Source organism: Myotis daubentonii, chromosome 1 (assembly GCF_963259705.1).
Source record: "Myotis daubentonii chromosome 1, mMyoDau2.1, whole genome shotgun sequence".
In the NCBI taxonomy this organism is placed as follows: Eukaryota; Metazoa; Chordata; class Mammalia; order Chiroptera; family Vespertilionidae; genus Myotis; species Myotis daubentonii.
In genome coordinates, this window is record NC_081840.1 from 185,557,566 (window position 1) to 185,578,185 (window position 20,620).

The 20,620-nt window shown below is 41.5% G+C and overlaps 1 protein-coding gene across 2 annotated transcripts in view; it reads right to left on the minus strand.

Annotated features, from left to right (window-relative positions):
* PARM1 (prostate androgen-regulated mucin-like protein 1) overlaps positions 1-20,620 on the minus strand; it is a 102,921-nt gene that overhangs the window by 57,842 nt on the left and 24,459 nt on the right. The window lies entirely within an intron of this gene.

A 20,620-nucleotide genomic window follows, 5' to 3' on the forward strand; every position in this document is an offset into this window, starting at 1 on the left:
TACTCAAGGAGTTTGCATCTCGGCTTAAAATAACATAAATCACTACTTGGCCTTCAGGGTTTCATTTGTTAACAAACCTCCAACTGCTGTTACTCTCAGTATCTCTTAATGCCTGCAGCACGGCCACCCCGGCTAAGGGAAGTGTCAGCAACACCAACTGGGGAGGGACCACTGGTGCTATTACTGGAGAACAGTATAATCTGATAAAAATCTTTGGGATCTATTAAAATGCTGCTCCACAGCCACTGCTGGCAGATGCTATTAAACACATCAATCTGAAAGGACAGAACCTGGCCATGCTAGCTAACTTGGGTGAATTATGGAGGCTGTATAAAAATTGGCTCTGCTGGCAGCACAACTTAAAGAATAATTTAGAATAGCTTTAGAAGTGTTGCTACTTAGAAAGAAATTATTAAAAAGTAACTGTGCCCATTCTATACCTCATGGACCACTTCTTAAAAATGTTCCATGTTCTCTCTGGCAATGTTGGGATTATACAGTGACACCCTAAATGCACACATACTTAATTTGAGGCAAAGGCAGCTCTACCTCATGGCTTTATTTTAAATGTGGTTCCAAGGTTCCTATATCCAGCCTCGTGTCATCTCCGGTGTCCCAGTCTTCTTTCTCCCAATGCCTTTTGGGCTTTGCATTCAAAGGTCATTAGGTCTAGCAACTGGTTTATCTTTCTCCATCAAGCCAGCTCCTTGAACTTCCTCTACTTCTGTCATCACTCACATCCTTATCCAAGTTTTTTATTTTATTTTTTAAAAATAAAAATGGATTCAAAAAAATGAAACTAAACCATAATCTTACATCATGCACAAAATTCAACTCAAAATGGAATAAAGATTTGGATATAAGACCTGAAACCACAGAATTTCTAGAAAAGGCATAGGCACTAAGCTCCTTAACATTGGTCTTAGCAATGTGTTTGTGGATCTGACTCCAAATGCAAGGGAAACCATCATTAAAATAAAAAGGCAACTCACAGAATGAGAGAAGATATTTGCAAATCATACATCCAATAGGGGTTAATATAAAAATATAAAGAATTCATACAGTTCAACAACAAAACACAATAAAAAATAGGCAGAGGATCTAAATATATATTTTTCCCAAGAAGACATACAGATAGCCAACAGATACATGAAAATATGCTCACCATCACTTATTATAAGGGAAATGAAAATCAAAACCACAATGAGATATCACCTCACACCTGTTCAATGGCTATGATCAAAAAGACAACAAATAATAAGTGTTAGAGAAGATGTGGAAAAGAGGAAACCCTCATACTCTGTTGGTGGGACTGAAATTGATGCAATCACTGTGGAAAACAGTATAGAGATTATTGAACAAATAAAAAATAGAACTACCTTATGACCCAGCTATTCCATATCTGTGTATGTATCTGAAGAATACAAAAACACTAATTTGAAATGACTTATACACTATTATGTTCATTGCAGCATTATTTACAACACCCAATATATGGAGATAACTTAATGTCCATCAATGGATGGATGATTAAAGAAGATGTAGTATATGCTATATATAATGGAATACTACTCAGTTATAAAAAAAAAAAATCAAACCTTGTCATTTGCAACAACATGGGTGGACCTTGAGGGGATAATGTTAAATGAAATAAATCAGAAAGAGAAAGAAAAATACCATATGATTTTACACATATGTGTGATCTAAAACAGATCATAGATACAGAGAACATATAGGTGGTTACTAAAGGGGGAAAGGATTGGGAGTGGGCAAAAGGGGGCAGGAGAGTCAATTGTATGGTGATGGATACAGTAACTAGAATTTTGGGGGTAATCACTTTGCAGTATATACAAACATAGGATTATAATGTTGTAAACCTGAAACTTACATAATAATAAAAATAAATACAATTGTATATATTTAAGGTGTAGAATATATGATTTGATATATTCATAAGTTATCTACTTTGATAAGTTCCCCATAAAGCTAGCCAGAAGGAAATGGGTGGGTCATTCTTCAGGCCTTAGTACAGATGCCCATATGTCCTTTGGCAGGAGCTATGTGACAGCCAGACTACTGACACACCTTCTCTCTAGCTCCAAGGCTGCTTTTAGCATGACAGGCTCACATCTCACCCTAAAAGCACTTATCAATTCTTAGTCTCTGCGGATTGAAGCAGAAGCACTGCTTCTGGCTATGGGGCTGTAATTGCATTCACAAGTCTTCATCCAGAAAATCCACCTTTCACTAAGTCCTTATCAAATAATGATATATGGGAAAGCCAAAATTATTCTTTGCAAGATCAGAAATAGCATTTCTATTTGCTGCATAATTGAATCAAGACCATTTCAGCTTAGGCTTCTCTCTCTGAAGTCCATCCTTTCATTCACGACCTAAGCAAGCAACAGCAAAAAATATGAGAAAACTTTCTGAACCATAGAGAAAATTAATTCTCCTTTCTATGTATAATGATAATTTTGATGATAACTACTGATTATTTTTGGTAATAAAATTAATGGTAATTAAATTAATTACTTGATATTAATTTTGATTTATGTTTTACTGTTACAAAGCCACCACCAGTCTAGGTAAGCAATACTAAGAAAAACGGAGGAAAGCAAAATTCCCTTTAACAAAAAGTGGTCAATTCTCCAGAAATTAGCAACTCTGAGACTCCAACCTCCCAAATGAGCTGCTATTCCATTGTTTCAGCTGCACACGGGGCATTTCTTCTTGGAAGGAAGACACTGTATCACCGTATTCATTAGGTCCCATCTAAACTGAGCAATTCCAAAACAGTTCTCCAAAAACCCTTCCTTAGTGCTGCCAATGACCCGAGTTAGGCTTAATGTATTAGAAGAAGGTTTGATTTCTTTCTCATTTTTGTTTCCTATGCCCTGTCAAAATCAATGCTCATTTATCCTTCAATTAAAAAAAAATTTAGAGCCCACTAAGTAGTAGGTACCCTGCTAATTCTTGGTTTAAAATAATGAACAAGGTCATTGTCCTCACAGAGCTTAGAATTCAGTGGAGTGAGCCACTGATTAAGCATGAGGTTAGGATGCTGTATAATTAGTGATCGCGATGGGTACTGCTCGAGCACACTGAAGGGCCTAAGGCACATGTGGGTCAGGGTGTTCCAGCAGATGTTCTGAGGGAAGTGACCTCTCAGATTGGATGTGGAGAATGAGAAGTTGGTTGGGAAAGAACAGGGAGGGTGGGAAGTCCGGAGCCTGGAAAGCTGCTCGAGGCTATTTCAGAGAAGAGAAGCCACTGTCCTGGATAAAGGTAGTGGCCGTGGATATGAGACAAGTGAGTGTACCCAAGACCTCTCTCAGACTGGACTCCTTTAACGTCTCTCTCAGTACCTAGCATGGGCCTGCACACAGTGGATACCTGAGGGTGTGCAAGCACACATGGAATTCAGGAGCCAGGGTGCACTGTTCAAACCCTGACTTGGCCCTCATTAGCTCTGTGACCAGGAGTAAGTTATTTAATCTCTTGGTGCCTTAGTTTTCTCAAATGTTAAATAGGGATAATAATAGGATATACCCCACGGTAAATACAACAGTACATGCATAGCTAATATAAATAAGCACTTAGAACAGTGTCAGGCACATAAGAAGCACTCAGTAAATGCCAATGATTATTATTAAATGTGTTTGGCATTACATTGCCATTTTCTTTACTCACAGTCTTATTACACCTTACTCGTCAGCCCCATGATCGCATCTTAAACAGCCTTCCCACCTTATTATTTCCTTGCCTAATCCTATCTGCGCATGACTTCTAGATTAACCTTCAAGACATCTTTCATCATGTCACTCCCCTTTTCCGGATCTCACATGCCTCCCAATTAAGTCCAAAATCCTTACTCTAACAACTATAACCCTTCCTTAACCTGGTCTTGTTTACTCTCCTCTAAGCTTATTTCTATTATACTTATACCCCAGAGAATGCCTTTTTGGTTTACAAGAATTTGAATTTGCAAGGAGTTTCATGTAATATCTACTTTGGCTTATGCTGATGCATTTATTCACATTTATGAGAACTGTTTTGGGAGGTGTGTATCTCCCAAGTAGCTGAATGCCAGGAAGAGCTCCTATGAGGTCATCTTCCCAGTGGTGAAGTATTCCCAGTATTTTTGGTTTGAAAGTCTATAAAAGTGACAATCTTATGCACCATTTGCTTTGCTTTTATTGATTTAGTTTGTCTTTTGTGGGCTGAAAAAGGAAAGGACAGTAAAGGTTTAAATGTATGTTATTCAATAGCCATAAATGAGCTGAACAGAGGCATTTAGCTTTATCTCAGAGTAATTAATGAAGGGAAATTGCCTTGGAGGCCATGCATTGACATCTAATGTTATTCACTGAGGCAATAGTGTCCATTGGAAAGGGGATTTGGTGGTGTTTTGATATAAGTGGCTTAATTCCAGGGCTCAATAAACATCACCGTCTCTTGAAATTAATAGTAATTGTGTTTTAGATTTATAGAAATTCGCCTTCTGGAGGTTTTCAGGAAGACATTACCCTTAAAAGACTGAGGAAGACTGTTGTCTTCAAAGGCACACTGTGCTCAACGCTGGGCATCAGCTTATTTTTCTCCTCCACACACCATACCAATTCCTGCTTCTTGGTCTCGATGATACTCTGTCCACTTCTAGCATTTGCCAAAGCCCGACTCTATTGCTAGGGCTTCTGTCCTCTGTAAAGTCTTTTATAATAATTACAACCCACTTTGACATTTCCCTTCTTTAATCTTCTATTGCTTGTTCCTTTTTCTTTTATTTGTATCTTTTCCTGACTTTAAAAATAAGGTACAATAAATAGCACATATTTAAAGTATACAAAACTAATGTGATCCGACATAAGTACACACCTATGAAACCATCACCACAATGAAGAGAGTGAACATATCCATAATCCCCAAAAGTTTCCTTGTACCCCTTCATTATCCCACCCTTCCTTACACCCAGCCCTATTCACAGACAACCACTGATGTGCTTTCTGTCACCAAAAATAAAAATTGTCATTCATTTCTATTCTTCATTTGATATAAAGTTATTTTTGTCTTAAACACTCAATTATCTTGTAAGGATATGTAAAAAGTAAGGGTTAAAGTATTTTATATTTATCCCCACATACATTCCATTTCCCTTCTCCTTGTTTATCAGTTATATATTGCTGCATAACAAATCACCCCAGAACTGAAACAATTTAAAACACGTATTATTCCACAGTTTTAGTGGGTTGGAAGTGAAGTGTCTTCCCTTTGCTTCCATGATAGTGCATCTTTTTTAACCTTCTCTTATCTCTGTATCCTCCATTTTTAGTTCTTCTTTCTAGTCTATAAATATAGGAGCTCTTCACAATATCACCTAATCTGATGGCTTTAACTGTTATCTTTGTCAAATACTTAGTGGCAAATTGATAGCACCAGAGGGCCTCAAAATGGAATTTATGTGCCAAATATTTTTGCCTGTCATCTGGCAAAAATTAGTCTCATTATCCTAATTACCATACTTGATTGACAACCATTATTTTGGCTATCTCTCTACCTTCTGATGCTAAACTCCCATTCTCTGCTGTGATTTTCATTGTCTTCTCAACTCAGCTGGTAACAATTTATGATTGTCCAAAGCTTTCATTGGATGGTCTTATGTCCCTGTCCCTTGGGTCACAGACAGAGCCTGAGGTCCACTTACTGTTTCTGGTGCTGTTCCTACATATCTAAGTTTCTTCTCTGGCTAGATCTGTGTTGGGCTGAGGTCAACAGTATTCTGGAGGAACTCACCAAACCCTATTTATATTGTAGTTGCAAAATTATTTCTCCTTCCAGTTGGAAAAATGGTTTTATAGATAAAGATATCAATAAAAGTGAAAGGCAGTTCCTTCAGGACCAATGGCTGTGGCTCCCAGGTCTTGCTAGCTTGAATGAAAAACCTTGCCAATGGATATGCTATTAATTTTCATGCAGATACTCTGCTCTTACCTCAAGTCCAATAGATTTATCTTCTCACTTTCCATGCCAATCTGATGCTTCCCCTGTGGGCCCCAATTTTCACTAGTGATGACATCAATCTCCTGATTAGATAAGCTTAAAGCTCCAGAGTCATCTCCAAAACCTTGGTTTCTTACTATTTTCACCTGATCTGCTTTCTAGTCTCAACAGTTTTACGTTTATGATGTTTCCTATATGTCAATGAATTCTGACACTCCAATGGTTCTCATTCATTTTCCCCCTCTAGCTTCCCATTATCACTTTGATGGAAGGCCTCATCCCTGATCTCCTTGCCTCTTGATACCAATCCATCCCACACAGTGTTTCCAGGTAAAACTCCCTCAAGGATGGCCTGCTTATATGAATTCCCTCTCCCAAAGTTTCAGTAGCTCCCCACTGTCTACAAAACTCAATCCAAGCCAAACCTCCAACACTGAAGGCCCTTTCTTTAGTGATTTTGGCTTCTACTACCTTTGTAATCTTAGCCATCTTACCTCACCCCACACCTGTCATCTCCAGCCAAACTGAACGTCTAGCTTCTCCTGGAATTCTCTCAGGCCCATTTACGCCTGTTTACACCTATGAATCTGATCTGTAAGGTCCAGTACATATTCCAACTCCTTCATGTCATTTTCTCAAAGCTTCCAGCCAGAAGTAATAGCCATATGCTTATGCTTAGAACAGTGCCTGGCAGACAAGAAGTATTTATTTGATGAATGAATGACTCTTTCTCTTTTATACTTTCATAACATTTGGTACATGTTCAATAGTACTTTTGTCATCCTGCCTTGGTGCACCAATTAGTTAATTAATTCAACAAGTAGTGACTGAGTACCCATGATGTGTAAAGGTTCCATGCTACGGAATTAACTGAATAGTGGTCATCTCTCCCCTGGCAGTGTGGATGTGTCCACTGCATGCATGGCTGTTTTCTCCCACAGTGAAGTTTCCAAGGGAACAGACCACATCTTACGCCTTCGGGCTTCACTCATGGAGCCTAGCATAGGGCCTTGCATGGCACCCAGTAAATGCTAAATTGAATAGAAATGGATTCTTTCCCGAATTAATGAAATAAACGCAGTTCAGACAAGAGTCAGGATCCTGACAATCTGTTTATGTCTCAAACAATTGAAAGGACAAAGATCTTTTAATATCCCTGGAGGAAGTAGGTGCTCACTTGCTTCTTTGTATCTGACTGCAATCCCTTTCAAAACAGAACAGAACTCTGTTCTTATCGATCAACCACAAGAGAACACCAAAAACAACACAAAATCTGTCAAGTTTAGTTTCTTCAAAAAGTAATCAACCTAAGTGAGCAGCAGACTTTAAAACTGCACACAATTTTATCTCCTAACCTTGACATAACCTGGCTTAAATAACACCTCAAGTATTTTATTTTTTAATGTACAAAATGAATATTTGATGTAGCTATTATTTTAAATTTAAAAGAGGTTTCTACAAATAATTTTACTTCATGATCTTCTTATATACTACTCAAAATAGGATTCAATTTACACACATCTTCCCTTAATATAATTACTGTCTATAAATAGGACTACTAGAACATTCACTCTCCCATTTATAATTATGAATATTTATAGTAGACACAAAAGTGTTATAAGAATTCTGTGTCACTTCAAAGGAATGGGCCCCTGTAGTCACACCCAAACATTGTGGTCCTGCCCTGTCACCACAGCTGACTGGGGCAGACACTTGACCCATTGACCTCAAAGCTGGCCCAATCAGATACCTTCCTCCAGGAAATTGTATTTGGGACTGAGACACCAGGTAGAATTAATGGTTCCATTGGGAGGGCATCTTCCCATGTGCGTAAAAAAGAAGGGGAAGCCAGTTAGCAGATGAAAGGAATAAAGCAAACACGAGAGAGAAGCACAAATACCATTGAGAGTTTAGCATGTGTCGGGTACTATCTCCTTTAATTCTCTTAGGGTGCAACTAAACTCAAGTGTTTACAGTCAAGAGGCAAAGAGAGATTAACGGAAGAGGCAGAGCAGGGATGTGAACCCAGCAGTCTGAGTCCAGAGCCCAGCTTGTTGGTGTGTTTACTCTGCCCTGGAACAGCAGAGCAGGGTGGGGGACCTTGGACTCAGAGAGCTGAGCACTAGCTTCCTTATCAAGAGATTTCCTCATCTTGCCTGAGGCTTGTCTGAACTTTCTGCCTTTGGTTATTATAAGGAAGACCAATTTTTCCCCCCTTAAGTTCTCCCCCTTCACAAAAATTTCGGACCTGTAACACAAAAGTCACAAACAACAGCCCTGGCCCCTTCATTTACACCCCCTGGGTCAGACCTAGCTTCATCATCCAAGTTCATGTGCATATGCTCCCATTCCCACTTCCACAACCTCCTCTGATGCTAGTGCTAGTTTTACACATGGGCACACATGCCCAGCCTGCATTTGCACCTGCTTCTACACCAACCATACACATCAGTTACTTGTTTGTGGAAACGTAGAGAGAAAAACTCAAAGCATTCGGAAGAAGATGCCTGGGACTTTGTTTAATTGAGGGGCCTGGTTAAATTATGAGGAAATATTTTGTTGTGAGTTGCTGTTCACAACATCTGCAATTAATGCTTTTAGTGTAATTAGGCAGTTTGAACATTAGCTGGAGAAGGGTAATTAAATCTATATTTTGCCTTTCTAACTGCAAAGGGAAACTTTCAAAACAACTGGGAAAGATAGAACCTAGCCAAATCCATTTTTTACCAGGGAAGTTTTTGGAAAACTTCTGCTGGTATCTAGACATATGTAAATCTTTAAATGGATTATCATGGCAGGCATTATGCACTGTAAAAATGCCATCTCTTAGCATTATTGTTATTAAAGGGAGAAGAAAAAACAATGAATTATTTTATCAGTATATAATTTAAGTCTAGTCCTTGTGGTCCTTGGCTCCTTGCGGTTCTTGGCTCCTTGCTGTATGAAATGAGGCAATTGTATGTTGTGTTGGCTTTGATTTTAGACTGCTCAGGGTTAAATCACTGCTCACCACCTAGGTGCTATGCAACCTTGGGCGAGTTACTTTTGACTTTGGGCAAGTTACTTTCCTTCCTTTGAGCCTCTGTTTCTTCATCTGTAAAATGGGACAGTAGTCATCTCTACCCTGAGCAGGATTGTGGTGAGGATGAAGGGGACAATCCATTGTGGGGAAGGCAGTCTGCCATAGGTCCAAGCATCTGCACAATTCCATGCTGAGTGTGCCAAACTGCAAGCTTTAAGGATCCTCTGACACTGAGCCATTTCTGTAGTCATGCAGAAGAATAAGTAGGTCAAAGTGACACAGAGCAACTACCTCCTGACTACTGACTCCCCAGGGGGAGCCTGGCTTGCTCACTACTTGCCATAAAAGGTGCTGAGCCCATGATCCTGGATTCCTCAGTGGCAGCACAAGTGCCTACACAGGCGTCATCTGGTCCTATCGTGTCCTGTGGGATTTGGTGGCAGAGGGGCCGGCCCTCCCATGTGATGCTCTGGCTGTGCTGTAAATAAAAGCCATCTTGCTCTTATCTTTTGAGTCTCATTGTCTACTTTGAGTAACTATGGAGTTTTGGCAAGCCAATCTTCTTGCTGCTTACTCAGGTCTTTTGGATGTTTTTGGAGTTTTATTTCCTCTTGCCATCCTTTACGACAGGAGTTGGCAAACTTTGTCTGCAGGGAACCTGATAGTAGTTTAGGCTTTAGGTATATTAGTCTTTTGTGTGTTTTTTTTTTTCTTTAACAGCCTTTGAAAAGTATGAAAACCATTTTAATTCACAAGTTGAACAAAAATTGATTGAGGGCTGGATAGGACCCCACTCTTATGCAGCTGGGGTTCCTCCCTGATAACCACCTAAGCACTTAGAACACTATGTACCAGGTTAGTGAACATTCAAACAACATGAGCTATTCTCACACTTCATGATTTTTGTTTCATTATTCTCTAAACCTAAGGAAACCTGTTAGTACTCAAAATAATGCTCCTAAATAGAGAACTTTCTGGTACACATATAATGCACAGTGACTACTTCTTTCTACTCCTACAAGTGAGCTCTGCTCGTTTGGTGGCAGGGCAAGTCTTTATAACAGACTTCCAATGCAGTGCCAAGAATGGGTTACAGGTATATGTGGACATGAAGTCACTCAGCTTTCGGGGCAGCTAGGCAACTGGCCCTGGACACTACTTTGTTAACTCTGGTGTGCTATGCAAATATTATTTCCTACGTGGGCCAAGGCATGGCAAAAGTTAAGTCCTGCTTTAAGTCATGGACTTATTATTTCATAAAGTACAGCTTTGGTGTATAATCTAAGGAGGTTTTACATTTTCAGACCACTCTTCTCAACTAGAGTGTGGGAGGCATGAAATTTAGTAGAGCTCGAAGAGCTCTCTACTAATCCCAGGTGACGGTGGAATGGTTTCTCCAACAGGACAGGAGAGAATAATGTCATACTAGCTGGTTATCTTTTAATGGTCTAGACCAGGGGTCCTCAAACTACAACCCGCGGGCCACATGCAAATATAAATATTGTATTTGTTCCCGTTTTGTTTTTTTACTTCAAAATAAGGTATGTGCAGTGTGCATAGGAATTTGTTCATAGGTTTTTTTTAAACTATAGTCCAGCCCTCTAAGGGTCTGAGGGACATGAACTGGCCCCCTGTTTAAAAGTTTGAGGACCCCTGGTCTAGACAACCTTAGAAGAGAACTATGAACAAAAGCAGCCAGGAAGTCATCAATGACATAAAGAATAAAGACAACAAGATAGATCTTGGAGGATTGCTGAACTGGAAGATGAGGAAGTAAGGGGCAAAGGGAACCAGAGCGAAGTACTAGTATAATTAGCATCCACAAATGTCCAGGCACCGATTCTAGTTAAAAAGGCAAACTCTCCAGGGCCAAGCCTAAAGCAGTGCAGTGAGGACAATTTGTGGAAGAGCCACACGGTACAGCCTTCAGCTCACCCTCCCCCAGTCTCTGTAGCTCCTCAAGTGGTGCTGGCAGGCTGGCTCCACTGGGCATGACTTGGGAAGCACCAGGGCTTTCACCCCTGACCTGCTCGGAGACAGGGACACTCATGTTGTCCATACCCCTGTTCATCCTTGCACACCCCAGCCAGGTCCCCACTCCCAGTGACATCGAGGAGCTACATGTCAATAAAGAAGCCCCTGCCACATAAAGCCATTATGCTGTGGCTGTGCTCTGGTCCTGGCGGGGACGGGTGCCATCCAGCTAATCGGTGCTGCAGGAAGAATGTGTCCCAATACCTCAGGCTTCTCAGAAACCTTGAGGACTTTCTCCTGGAAAGGAGAGTCTAGACCAGCCTGGGAGAAAATTAGGATCAGGAATAAGGTCATTAAGAAGTTCAGGCAGGTCCTCATTAACCCGGCCAATGGATCAAAGGCATGTAATGAGCCATTCAGCAAAGCAGAACCCAGAGCCTTAGAGCTCGCCTTGCTTCATTTTCAGATAAACAAATCCAGCTCAGAAACATGACCTAAAAAGTAGGGATGATCAGATGTACCATTATTTTGTGTTCTATTAAGAGAGAGGCAAATGCTACCAATAAACTACACGAGGCCGTTGATTGTGACTCATCCAGTTTCAGAGATGGTAAATGTAAAGACATAGACGTGGTGTCTGAGCACTGATGAGCTGTAGTAAGCAACTGCCCCGGACGCTCAAACTCGGTCCTTAGGTCTCTTCCTAAGTCTCCACAAATGTAGCTTCATTCCACAGATCAGAAGCCTAGAGTCCAGAGGTGGGTGACTTACTCAAAGTCCCTGAGCTTCGGAGAAGCTGAGGCAGGAAAGGAGACTTGTGACTCCCACAAGGTGGCTCAAACAACCCCATATGGCCTCTCACTTCAAGGTATTGATCTCTAGCTCTGGGAAACAGAACTAAATTTGTCTGCGGAACATTTGCTCCTGATTAGGCTGTGCTTGTGATAATATAAAAATTGAATAGCTGCCTTGAACACATACAGACAGGTTGGGAGCAACCTGGGTAGATGTTTGCCAGTGGGAGAGATGGTGCCTCTGGATTTAAAATGTGCTCAGGAATTATATAACGTAGGAAATCCACATGCCTGGCAACAAAAGGCCTACTAATGGCAGGGAGATGTGATGTTTTACTCGATCTAGATGGCCAGTGGACTGTACAAGGCCCGTGAAATCATTTGGGCTGGCCCTGCCAAGGCATTAGGGGTGAGCTAATTAAATGTTTGACCAAATACAGCAGGCTAATTTTTAAACTGATAATTTTGTATGGCCTGTGAAGGATATTATAAATATCCAAATGGCCCTTGGCAAAAAAAAAAAAAAAAAATGTTTCCCACCCATGATCTAGACTTACTGGAAAGTGAGAGAGGGGAAAGGACAATTTTATTTCCTAGCCCTTGTCTCCACCCCAAAGCTAGCATGCTAAGATTTCTCCATAACTCCTGTGCCACCAAATGCGAGGCCTGTCACCCAGTGCTCTGGTGGCTGTCATGTGAACTCTCCAGCTCCAGGTGGCCCAGGAACCCCTCAGCCTTGAGAGGATGGACAAAGCCACACAAGAGGACAGCCCCCTCTGCAGTGCCCCCTCTGGCCAGGCTGGCATCAGGGCACTAATTAGGCTTGGCAGAGAATGATCTGGAATGTCTCATCTGGCTGGTGCCCCAGGAACCCCAGATGCTATGCACCTCTTGTCCACATACTGTCACTTCTAAGTGTAGCTTAGGGAGGCATGGCCTCTAATTTCGTGTGTGGGGACAATCATGCTTTAACTCAGAGCACTCGCCCCTGCATCACAGGTTCGAGGACACTGATCCTCTGGCTGTGAAATTTCCTGTTTTCTGAGGATGCTGCTGACTTGGACAATAGAATAAGGTCACATCCATATTCATTTGACCCTTGTTAGCAGCCTTGGAGCTCAGCCCACAGATCTTAAGATGACAGTGTGATTCATTATGTTCTCAAAAACTGTGGAAACAAAACCTGATGCTCCCTCGCCACCCTCTTGTTGCCCATGGCCTGATAGCAAGGTGCTGAGGAGCACCCGACAGGGAAGGAGTGGCCAGGCTGGGAGAGGAACAAAGGCATCGCCTTCTCATGAGGTATCTGGTTCCATCATGCCACCGTCTGGTGTTCTGAGTGTGTGTGTGTGTGTGTGTGTGTGTGTGTGTGTGTGTGTTCCCAGCTTCATGAAGAAAGGAAACACTCCCAGAGCTGTGCCTTCAGACCCGTTGCTTGAGAGAGCGCGTCACTTCTCTTGAGACACTGGCTGTTTTCACGAGGAAGACAGGCACTTTGCTCTTGGAATGAAGTGTGGGGCCATCTGCCCTCTCTGTCTTCCTCTGGCTGTGGAGGACCATGGGAGTCTGGAAGGCGAGACACACGTGCTAGCCTGGGTAAAATCGGGTGGCAATGCGGATTGGTGCTTATATGTCTGCAACCTGGACGATGTGACATTCTGGGTGTTGTGCTATGCTCCCTGCGTTGAAGTCTCTTCCTGTATATTAAGTTGGAGCTTAGGTTTGTGCTTTCCTTCCAAATGATTGCAAACACACTTGAAGTGACTCACACAGCCAGGAAGGGGCCCTGGAGCGCCCAACAGCACCACGAGGGGCCCATGAGCTGGGGTCCCTCCGGGCACTCCTGAAAGTGAGACAGACAGCAGGAGGATGTCAGCTGCTCTTCCTCAGCCTCTCCCTCGCGGGCAGGAAAGCCCTGTGCACACGCACCATGGCTATCTTGCTGATATCTACCGGCAACGAGAGGCTGGCAGCCCAAACACGGTTCCCTGCATGCCTGGACTCAGTCTAGTCTGGTTTTCTGTCTGGAAGGTTACTCTATTTTTGAACATGAACCACGTCCACAAGCCAGCTCATCATCTACAATTGTCTTTTGCTGCATTTCTTTTTTTTCTTCCGCTACAAAGAAATATTGTTACAACTGTGTTTTTCACTTCTGGGTTGTATATTAGAACCATGTGGTGATGTTATAAAATTAAGCAACATCTAAGTTCTACCCCCAGAGTTCCAGGCTTCTATGCTCTGGCAGAGGGCAGTGACATTGGAATGACACCATTAGCCATGTAATTGGAAACATTCTCAATGCATCACAGTATTTCTTAAATATCGGAAAACACCACTACTCTTAGAATGAACAGAAACCAAAGATCTTACTGATTGGTCTGCGTTTCTAGGATACAAGTCTGACACCTTCCCAAACTTAAGCTTTTAATTCTGTCCAATGAAACTACGTCATGTATTTTGCTACCTTTGAGTAATGGGGAGATAGATGTAAATGATCAAAAGGAAAAATTCCTTCTTTTGTTCTGGAAAAAAAAAAAGGAGGAAAAATGAGCAAAATCCCATTAAGGGGATGGTTGCTGCTTTCACAAATAATTACTGTTTCAGTTAATTTAAGTGCCAGTATTATTTTCCCTTCTTTTCCTTCTTCTATGCACACTGACAAATAATTAGGGTAGGGCATGTACAAATTTCAAATCTCACTTGAGGTTGAGATGGTATGGAATTCAGGAAGAATAAAAGCCTTATTGCAGAATACAGTGCTCACATACAGGGTGAGGCATAAAACCAGAATAAATCAACTTTCTTATTTCCTGACCTGTACAAACTTAATTATGTAGACCTGATGTTTTAGTAATCTGATTTCCAAATGATGCAGTATTCTTTCCCTTAATTTTTCTTGAGACAAATGCTCTAATTTTATTTGTGGCATTTGAGGGAAAGTAAAGTTCAATGTCTAATTTTTCTGATATATTTAGAGCTATTTTCCTGTGCTTTCTAGGAGACAAAATAGAGAAACAGAAATGGGATCAAATTCTATAAATAAATTATGGTTGGCTTGTCCTTAAATATTATAAACAGCTGAAAGGAAATGAAGTCATAGATATACATTAATTTTATTTTGAAAGCTGGCTAAGAGATGGCATTAAAATTAAAGAGTTTTGCAAGAAGGAAAATGATAGGAAGGGGGGAAACAACCCTGAAAAGACTTCAAAAATAATGAAACTCTTATATATCTTTGTCAGTCCTCCAAGACATCAGAATCCTGTGTCCGCTGCTTTATCTACTGTGCTGGTGGGATGCTCAAGTGACCACCAAAGTGTTGGGGTATTAGCTGACAATCTGTCAGCATGTTGCTTAATAATGGCTACATTTTGCCCCGTATTCTAGCAACACTTTCACCTTCTCCATATATTAATAAACCCTGTAGGAAAAAACCACAAGTTAAATAACAGCAGAACAGGAGGACCTTACAGGTAGACACGAATTTGGTTGGATTTTATGACCTTCTTCCATGTCCTTCCAGAATTTATTTAAGGAGTTGAGAGAGTCAAAATGTGTTAGCTCGTGAAATTGTTTTTGGAACAGAAACCAACAAAAAAAAAGGTACAACTTTGAATTTAAGTTTTCACCAATTCAGCCCATGCATGTGCCAATGTCAACCTCCGTTATCCGTCCCCCACAAGCTGTCCCCTCCAATGCTCCCCATGATATAGTCTGTCTTGTTGCAGGCGGAACTCTAAGGTGCCCCACAGCCAAAGCCAGCTGGAGAAATAGGGCTATTGTGAAGATAACTTTAGGTCAGCATACAGGCCAAAAACCCAGACTGGTTCTGCTTGGAACTGCCTGGCTGTCCTCATTTTATCACTTGGCTTTACATGGAGAGACACCACTAGTATGGAGACCTATGCAAATGACGAACAACCATGACATTCTACACCAAGAGGAATGCAAAGGAGAGATGGAGCTTATCAATTTTTGCAAAGCCCTGGACACCTGGATATATTAATGTGAACAAATGTGATGAACAGGGAAATACAGCCCTCATGTAGTTCTTCTTCACCTAACCCAGTGGTCGGCAAACTGTGGCTCGCGAGCCACTTGAGGCTCTTTGGCCCCTTGAGTGTGGCTCTTCCACAAAATACCGACTTCTGCGCATGGGCCACGAAGTTTCAATCGCACTATGCATGCGCGCCCGCACGTGGTATTTTGTGGAAGAGCCACGCTCAAGGGGCCAAAGAGCTACATGTGGCTCGCGAGCTGTAGTTTGCCGACCGCTGACCTAACCTAGCAGATGTATGGGGCTTGTGTTTACACTCTGTAAAGTTCTTACATCTCCCTAAGGATCTTTGGACTGGAAAAATGGACTCCTGCAGTGGGAAAGAACTTCCTGGTGGGTTGTAGGTACCAAACCATCTGCAAAAGAACATGCCAAATCCTCAGAGCTCGCTGAATCCAGACCCACCAGCCAATCAATTTAGGAAGAAATTGGCTCATATAACATTAACCTGGCAATGTCAGTGGCCAAGATCCAGATGCTGGATGTGAAATCACAGGTGGAATCTGCTGTCGGGCTACAGCATGCCAAGATTACGGATGCAACCAAATCATCTGGCTATGAGTCAAGCAAGGCTGGTAGCAGAGGCGCCACTCCAATGGAAATCAGGTGGTATTAGCATGACTGGTGATGATAAAGACTCCCCTTAACCAAACTTTAGTTAGGCTCCTGTGAGCCCTCCTCTAGACTAGGCTTTGAACTTGAGGTCCCCTTTCCCGTCTCCATACTGTCTTTGGCCTGCCCAGCCCAGTGTTAGCAAGCATTCTGCCAAGTCAGTTTACTGAGAATCCCCCCACCCATGATATCTGATCACCTTTAATACCTGACCAAGTTCCTCATCCCCCACCTTTCCTGTTGTACGTCCTTGGCTTCCTTTCAGCAAGATTCCCATTAAGTCAGTTTAGCAAGAATCCCCTGATCTTTGATGTCTCCTCTTCATAATTTTCTATCCATTGACCCCCTCATTCTTCTCCTTGGCTATAAATCCCCACACGTCCTTGCTGGGTTCAGAGTTGAGCCCAGTTTCTCTCCTTCATTGTGATGGTCTTGACACCTATTGCAAGAGTCTAGATCAGCCGTGGGCAAACCATGGCCTGCGGGCCGGATCCAGCCCTTTTGAAATGAATAAAACTAAAAAAAAAAAAAAAAAAGACCGTACCCTTTTATGTAATGATGTTTACTTTGAATTTATATTAGTTCACACAAACACTTCATCCATGCTTTTGATCCGGCCCTCCGGTCCAGTTTAAGAACCCATTGTGGCCCTTGAGTCAAAAAGTTTGCCCACCCCTGGTCTAGATCTTGACTAGATCTTCCTTACCATTGTAACAAGTGTCAGAATAGTCTTTTCTTTCACAGTCATGGCTGTGCTGCAAGAGGAGCCAAAGGTCAAGGCCGTGGTGACAAGATGCCACTGTCTGCTCAGCAGGGAGCTCCAGTTTTCCTTCCTGCAATCTCATGGTTTAAATAAACTGTTTCAAAGAAAAACTTTAGTCATTATTTTACTTGCCTCGCCCACTAGTTTAGCAAAAAGCCAACACTGACTATTTTGGTTTTGAGGTTTCATCTTTAAATAAACTGTTTATTTTGGAATAATTTTAGATTTACAGAAAACATTGGCTATCTTAGTAATGAGGCTTTACCTGTAAATAAACTGTTCATTTTGGAATAGTTTCAGATTTACAGAAAATTTGCAGAGAGTTGCCATGGACCCCTCATTCAGGCCCCTTCCCTCTGTTAATGTTTTTTGTTAAAACTAAGACATCAGCATTGTTACACTACTATTAATTAAACCTTTAAACTTAATTATACTCATTACTAATTAGACTTTCCTTGGATTTCATCAGTTTTTCCATTAATGGCCTCTGTCTGTCCCAGGGTCCAATTCAGGTACCACCTTGCATTCCGTCTTCATGTCTCCCTGGTCTCCTCCATCTTTGCTGTCATCATCTTCCTGGTCTTGAGGAATACGGGCCAGCTGTCCAGGAGAGTGTCCCCCAATCTAAGTCTGTTTGTGTTTTCCCATGAGACTGGGGTTATGGAGTTTTGGAACAAATGCCACAGAAGTGAGGTGTCCTTTTCATCACATGATCCTATTTTGGGGATTATTTTTATTGTTCTGAGTGTTGCAAATAGGGCAGCTTTTGCTTGTTAACCTTAGAGCAAGACCCTTCACACTCCATAGCTATCCAAAGGGAAGCTCACATTCCAAAGTATTAGTAAGAGGTTTTACTGAAGATTTCATGATGGAAAGTGGTAGAGGGTAAGGAGGAGAGTTACATGGCATATAACAGCACAAGTTAATGAAAATCCCCACCCGTATCAGTGTTCCACCTTCTTCCATAGGAAGGTCAGCCCATGAGGCTTCCACTTGCCCAGGAAGCCTCTGAGCCCACCAACTGCAATCCGTCTATACCCTGTACTCCCAACTCTTTGATGCATCTCTGCACCGACCATCTGGTTCAGCAAAGGCCCTTTTGAAGACCCACCTGCACAAAAGTCCCTAGGGATAATAAATAAGAAACACATTTTTCTGTCACAAATATTATTTTTTTACATTAAAGAAGGTTTATTAAAATATTTTCTACTCACAATCTATCAGGTGAGAAATGGCTTCAACACAATGTCCACCCATGCAAGACAAACTGTAGAATTAAGGCAAATTGTCTTGGTCCCAGTAACTGGGTGGCAGGATAGGTGAGTAGAAGTTTATTTTGCCTAAAGGTTCAATATCAGCTTTCTTCAAAGCCATGTTTACAAGGCACACACAAATTCACTTATCACACTGCTTTAGCTGCTTGACACTCACTCCTCCTTCTCTGTGTCCTAAATGGTTAGTAGGTAACACTATCTCTAAACTTCCCAGGGAAGCAGAAATTAACCTAGAGTTCTCATTCATTCACTCACTCAACAAAAATTATTCTTTGTATATTGTTGGTAAATAAGCTATGATAGAGTTCTTCATTTATGTTTGAATTCAAGAAATATTATCTAAGCTCCTACTAAGTGTCTGGAACTGGACTGGATTCTAGGATAAATAAAACAGACATAATCCCTACCCTCATAGAATCTATAAACTAAGGTAGTGATTTTCAACCTTTTTCATCTCATGGCACACATAAACTAATTACTAAATCCTGAAGCACAACAAAAACATATATTTTTTGCCAATCTAACAAAACATAGGTATAATTTTGATTCTTTGATACTGGTTGGCATTGTTGTATTGGCTATTGTTATTCTTTATTTGACAATCTAATGGTCAGGGTCCAGGACTAAATAGTCAGGTATTGCATGTTTTAAAAATCCTATAAAACACCAAGCTGAAAATTGCTGATCTAAGGAGATAGATAGTAAACACATAATCATAAAAATAAGGTATCATTTTAAGCATTATGCCAAGAATCATAATGAAAACATCAAGTAAGGATGAAATGAGACCTACTGTGTGTGTGTGTGTGTGTGTGTGTGTGTGTGTGTGTAATTTGCAGGGTGTTTTTTTCCAAGATGTTAATAGGAGCTGATTTACTCTTTGAGAGTAAGGATTAGGGAATGCTATCAGAAGGACTAACATTTATAGAAGATCTGAAGGATGAGTAAGAGTTAGCTACACTGACTATGAAAAGCACAGCTCAGGCTGAAAAGAGGGCCTACTGGAATGTTCTAGGAGCTGTAGAGGATGGTGTGTATGCAGCACAGAGACCTGTTTGACCTCAGCATTCATGTAGAGCCAGGTTAAGACCATGTCCAAGGTTGTGAGTGCTGTCCTTCATGTCGGCTGCGGTGAGACGGCTCGGGAGGACAAGAGTTAGTACCTCCTGCACTTCATGGAAGAGCACAGTGTGAATATATACTAACTGACCTGTTCCCACCTCCCTAGCTGTTCACCCTGTGCTTCCACACCCACAGCCACACCTCAGGTTATAGTATCCACACCCATAGCCACATCCCTTGTGTTACAGTATCTGTTTGCAAGGGCAAGAATGAGGCAACAAACCCACAGCTCAGCTCCCTGACACCATATGCCATTCCTCACCAGGGTTTGCCACAGATAAAGTGGGAAAGGGCTACATTTGTAGACTGGACACCACAATAGTCCCTTCAGCCTATCTGCCTCTGAGTTCAAGGATAACTAACTACATTGGTTGTTGCAAAGACTTGTGTCTGCACCTGATCATCCCTCCTTAACTAATGATTCTGTCAAGTGATTTAATCTCCTCAAAATTCCAATACAGAATCTGGGTTCATGTTTTGTAAATAGTGTAAGAAAGTTCGTATTTTTTGTTGACACTTTGGTTTAGCACCCAGGCAAAGTAACAAAAATAATAATATGACAAGAACAAAAAGTACTAGCTATGAAAAGAATGGCTGTACTAAATGAGCTGCTGCCAATACATAACGTTCCCATTAGCATTTGTCAAAACTAGGAACTAAAGTACCTGTCAGTGAGTTTTGGATTCTTGGGAACCTACTGGATGCAGCCTATGTATTAGAAATAAAAGGAGCAGAAATGTGCATGGTGGGGGAAGGGGAGGTGGCCAAAAGGACCTAGGATGCTTGGGTAATGGGGACTTTCTAAAGTGAAAGTTCCTAGTCAGACTTCAGGACAATAAGAACCCAGTCAGAAGACCTGCTGGGTTCTAGTGCTAGGTCTCTCATTAAATAATTGTGTGGCCCTGAGCAGGTCAGTTTCCCTCTCTGAGCCTCCATTTCCACATCTGTAAAATGGCAGTGGTGGGGGAGAATGCGAACACTTTAAATCTACCTCAAAGT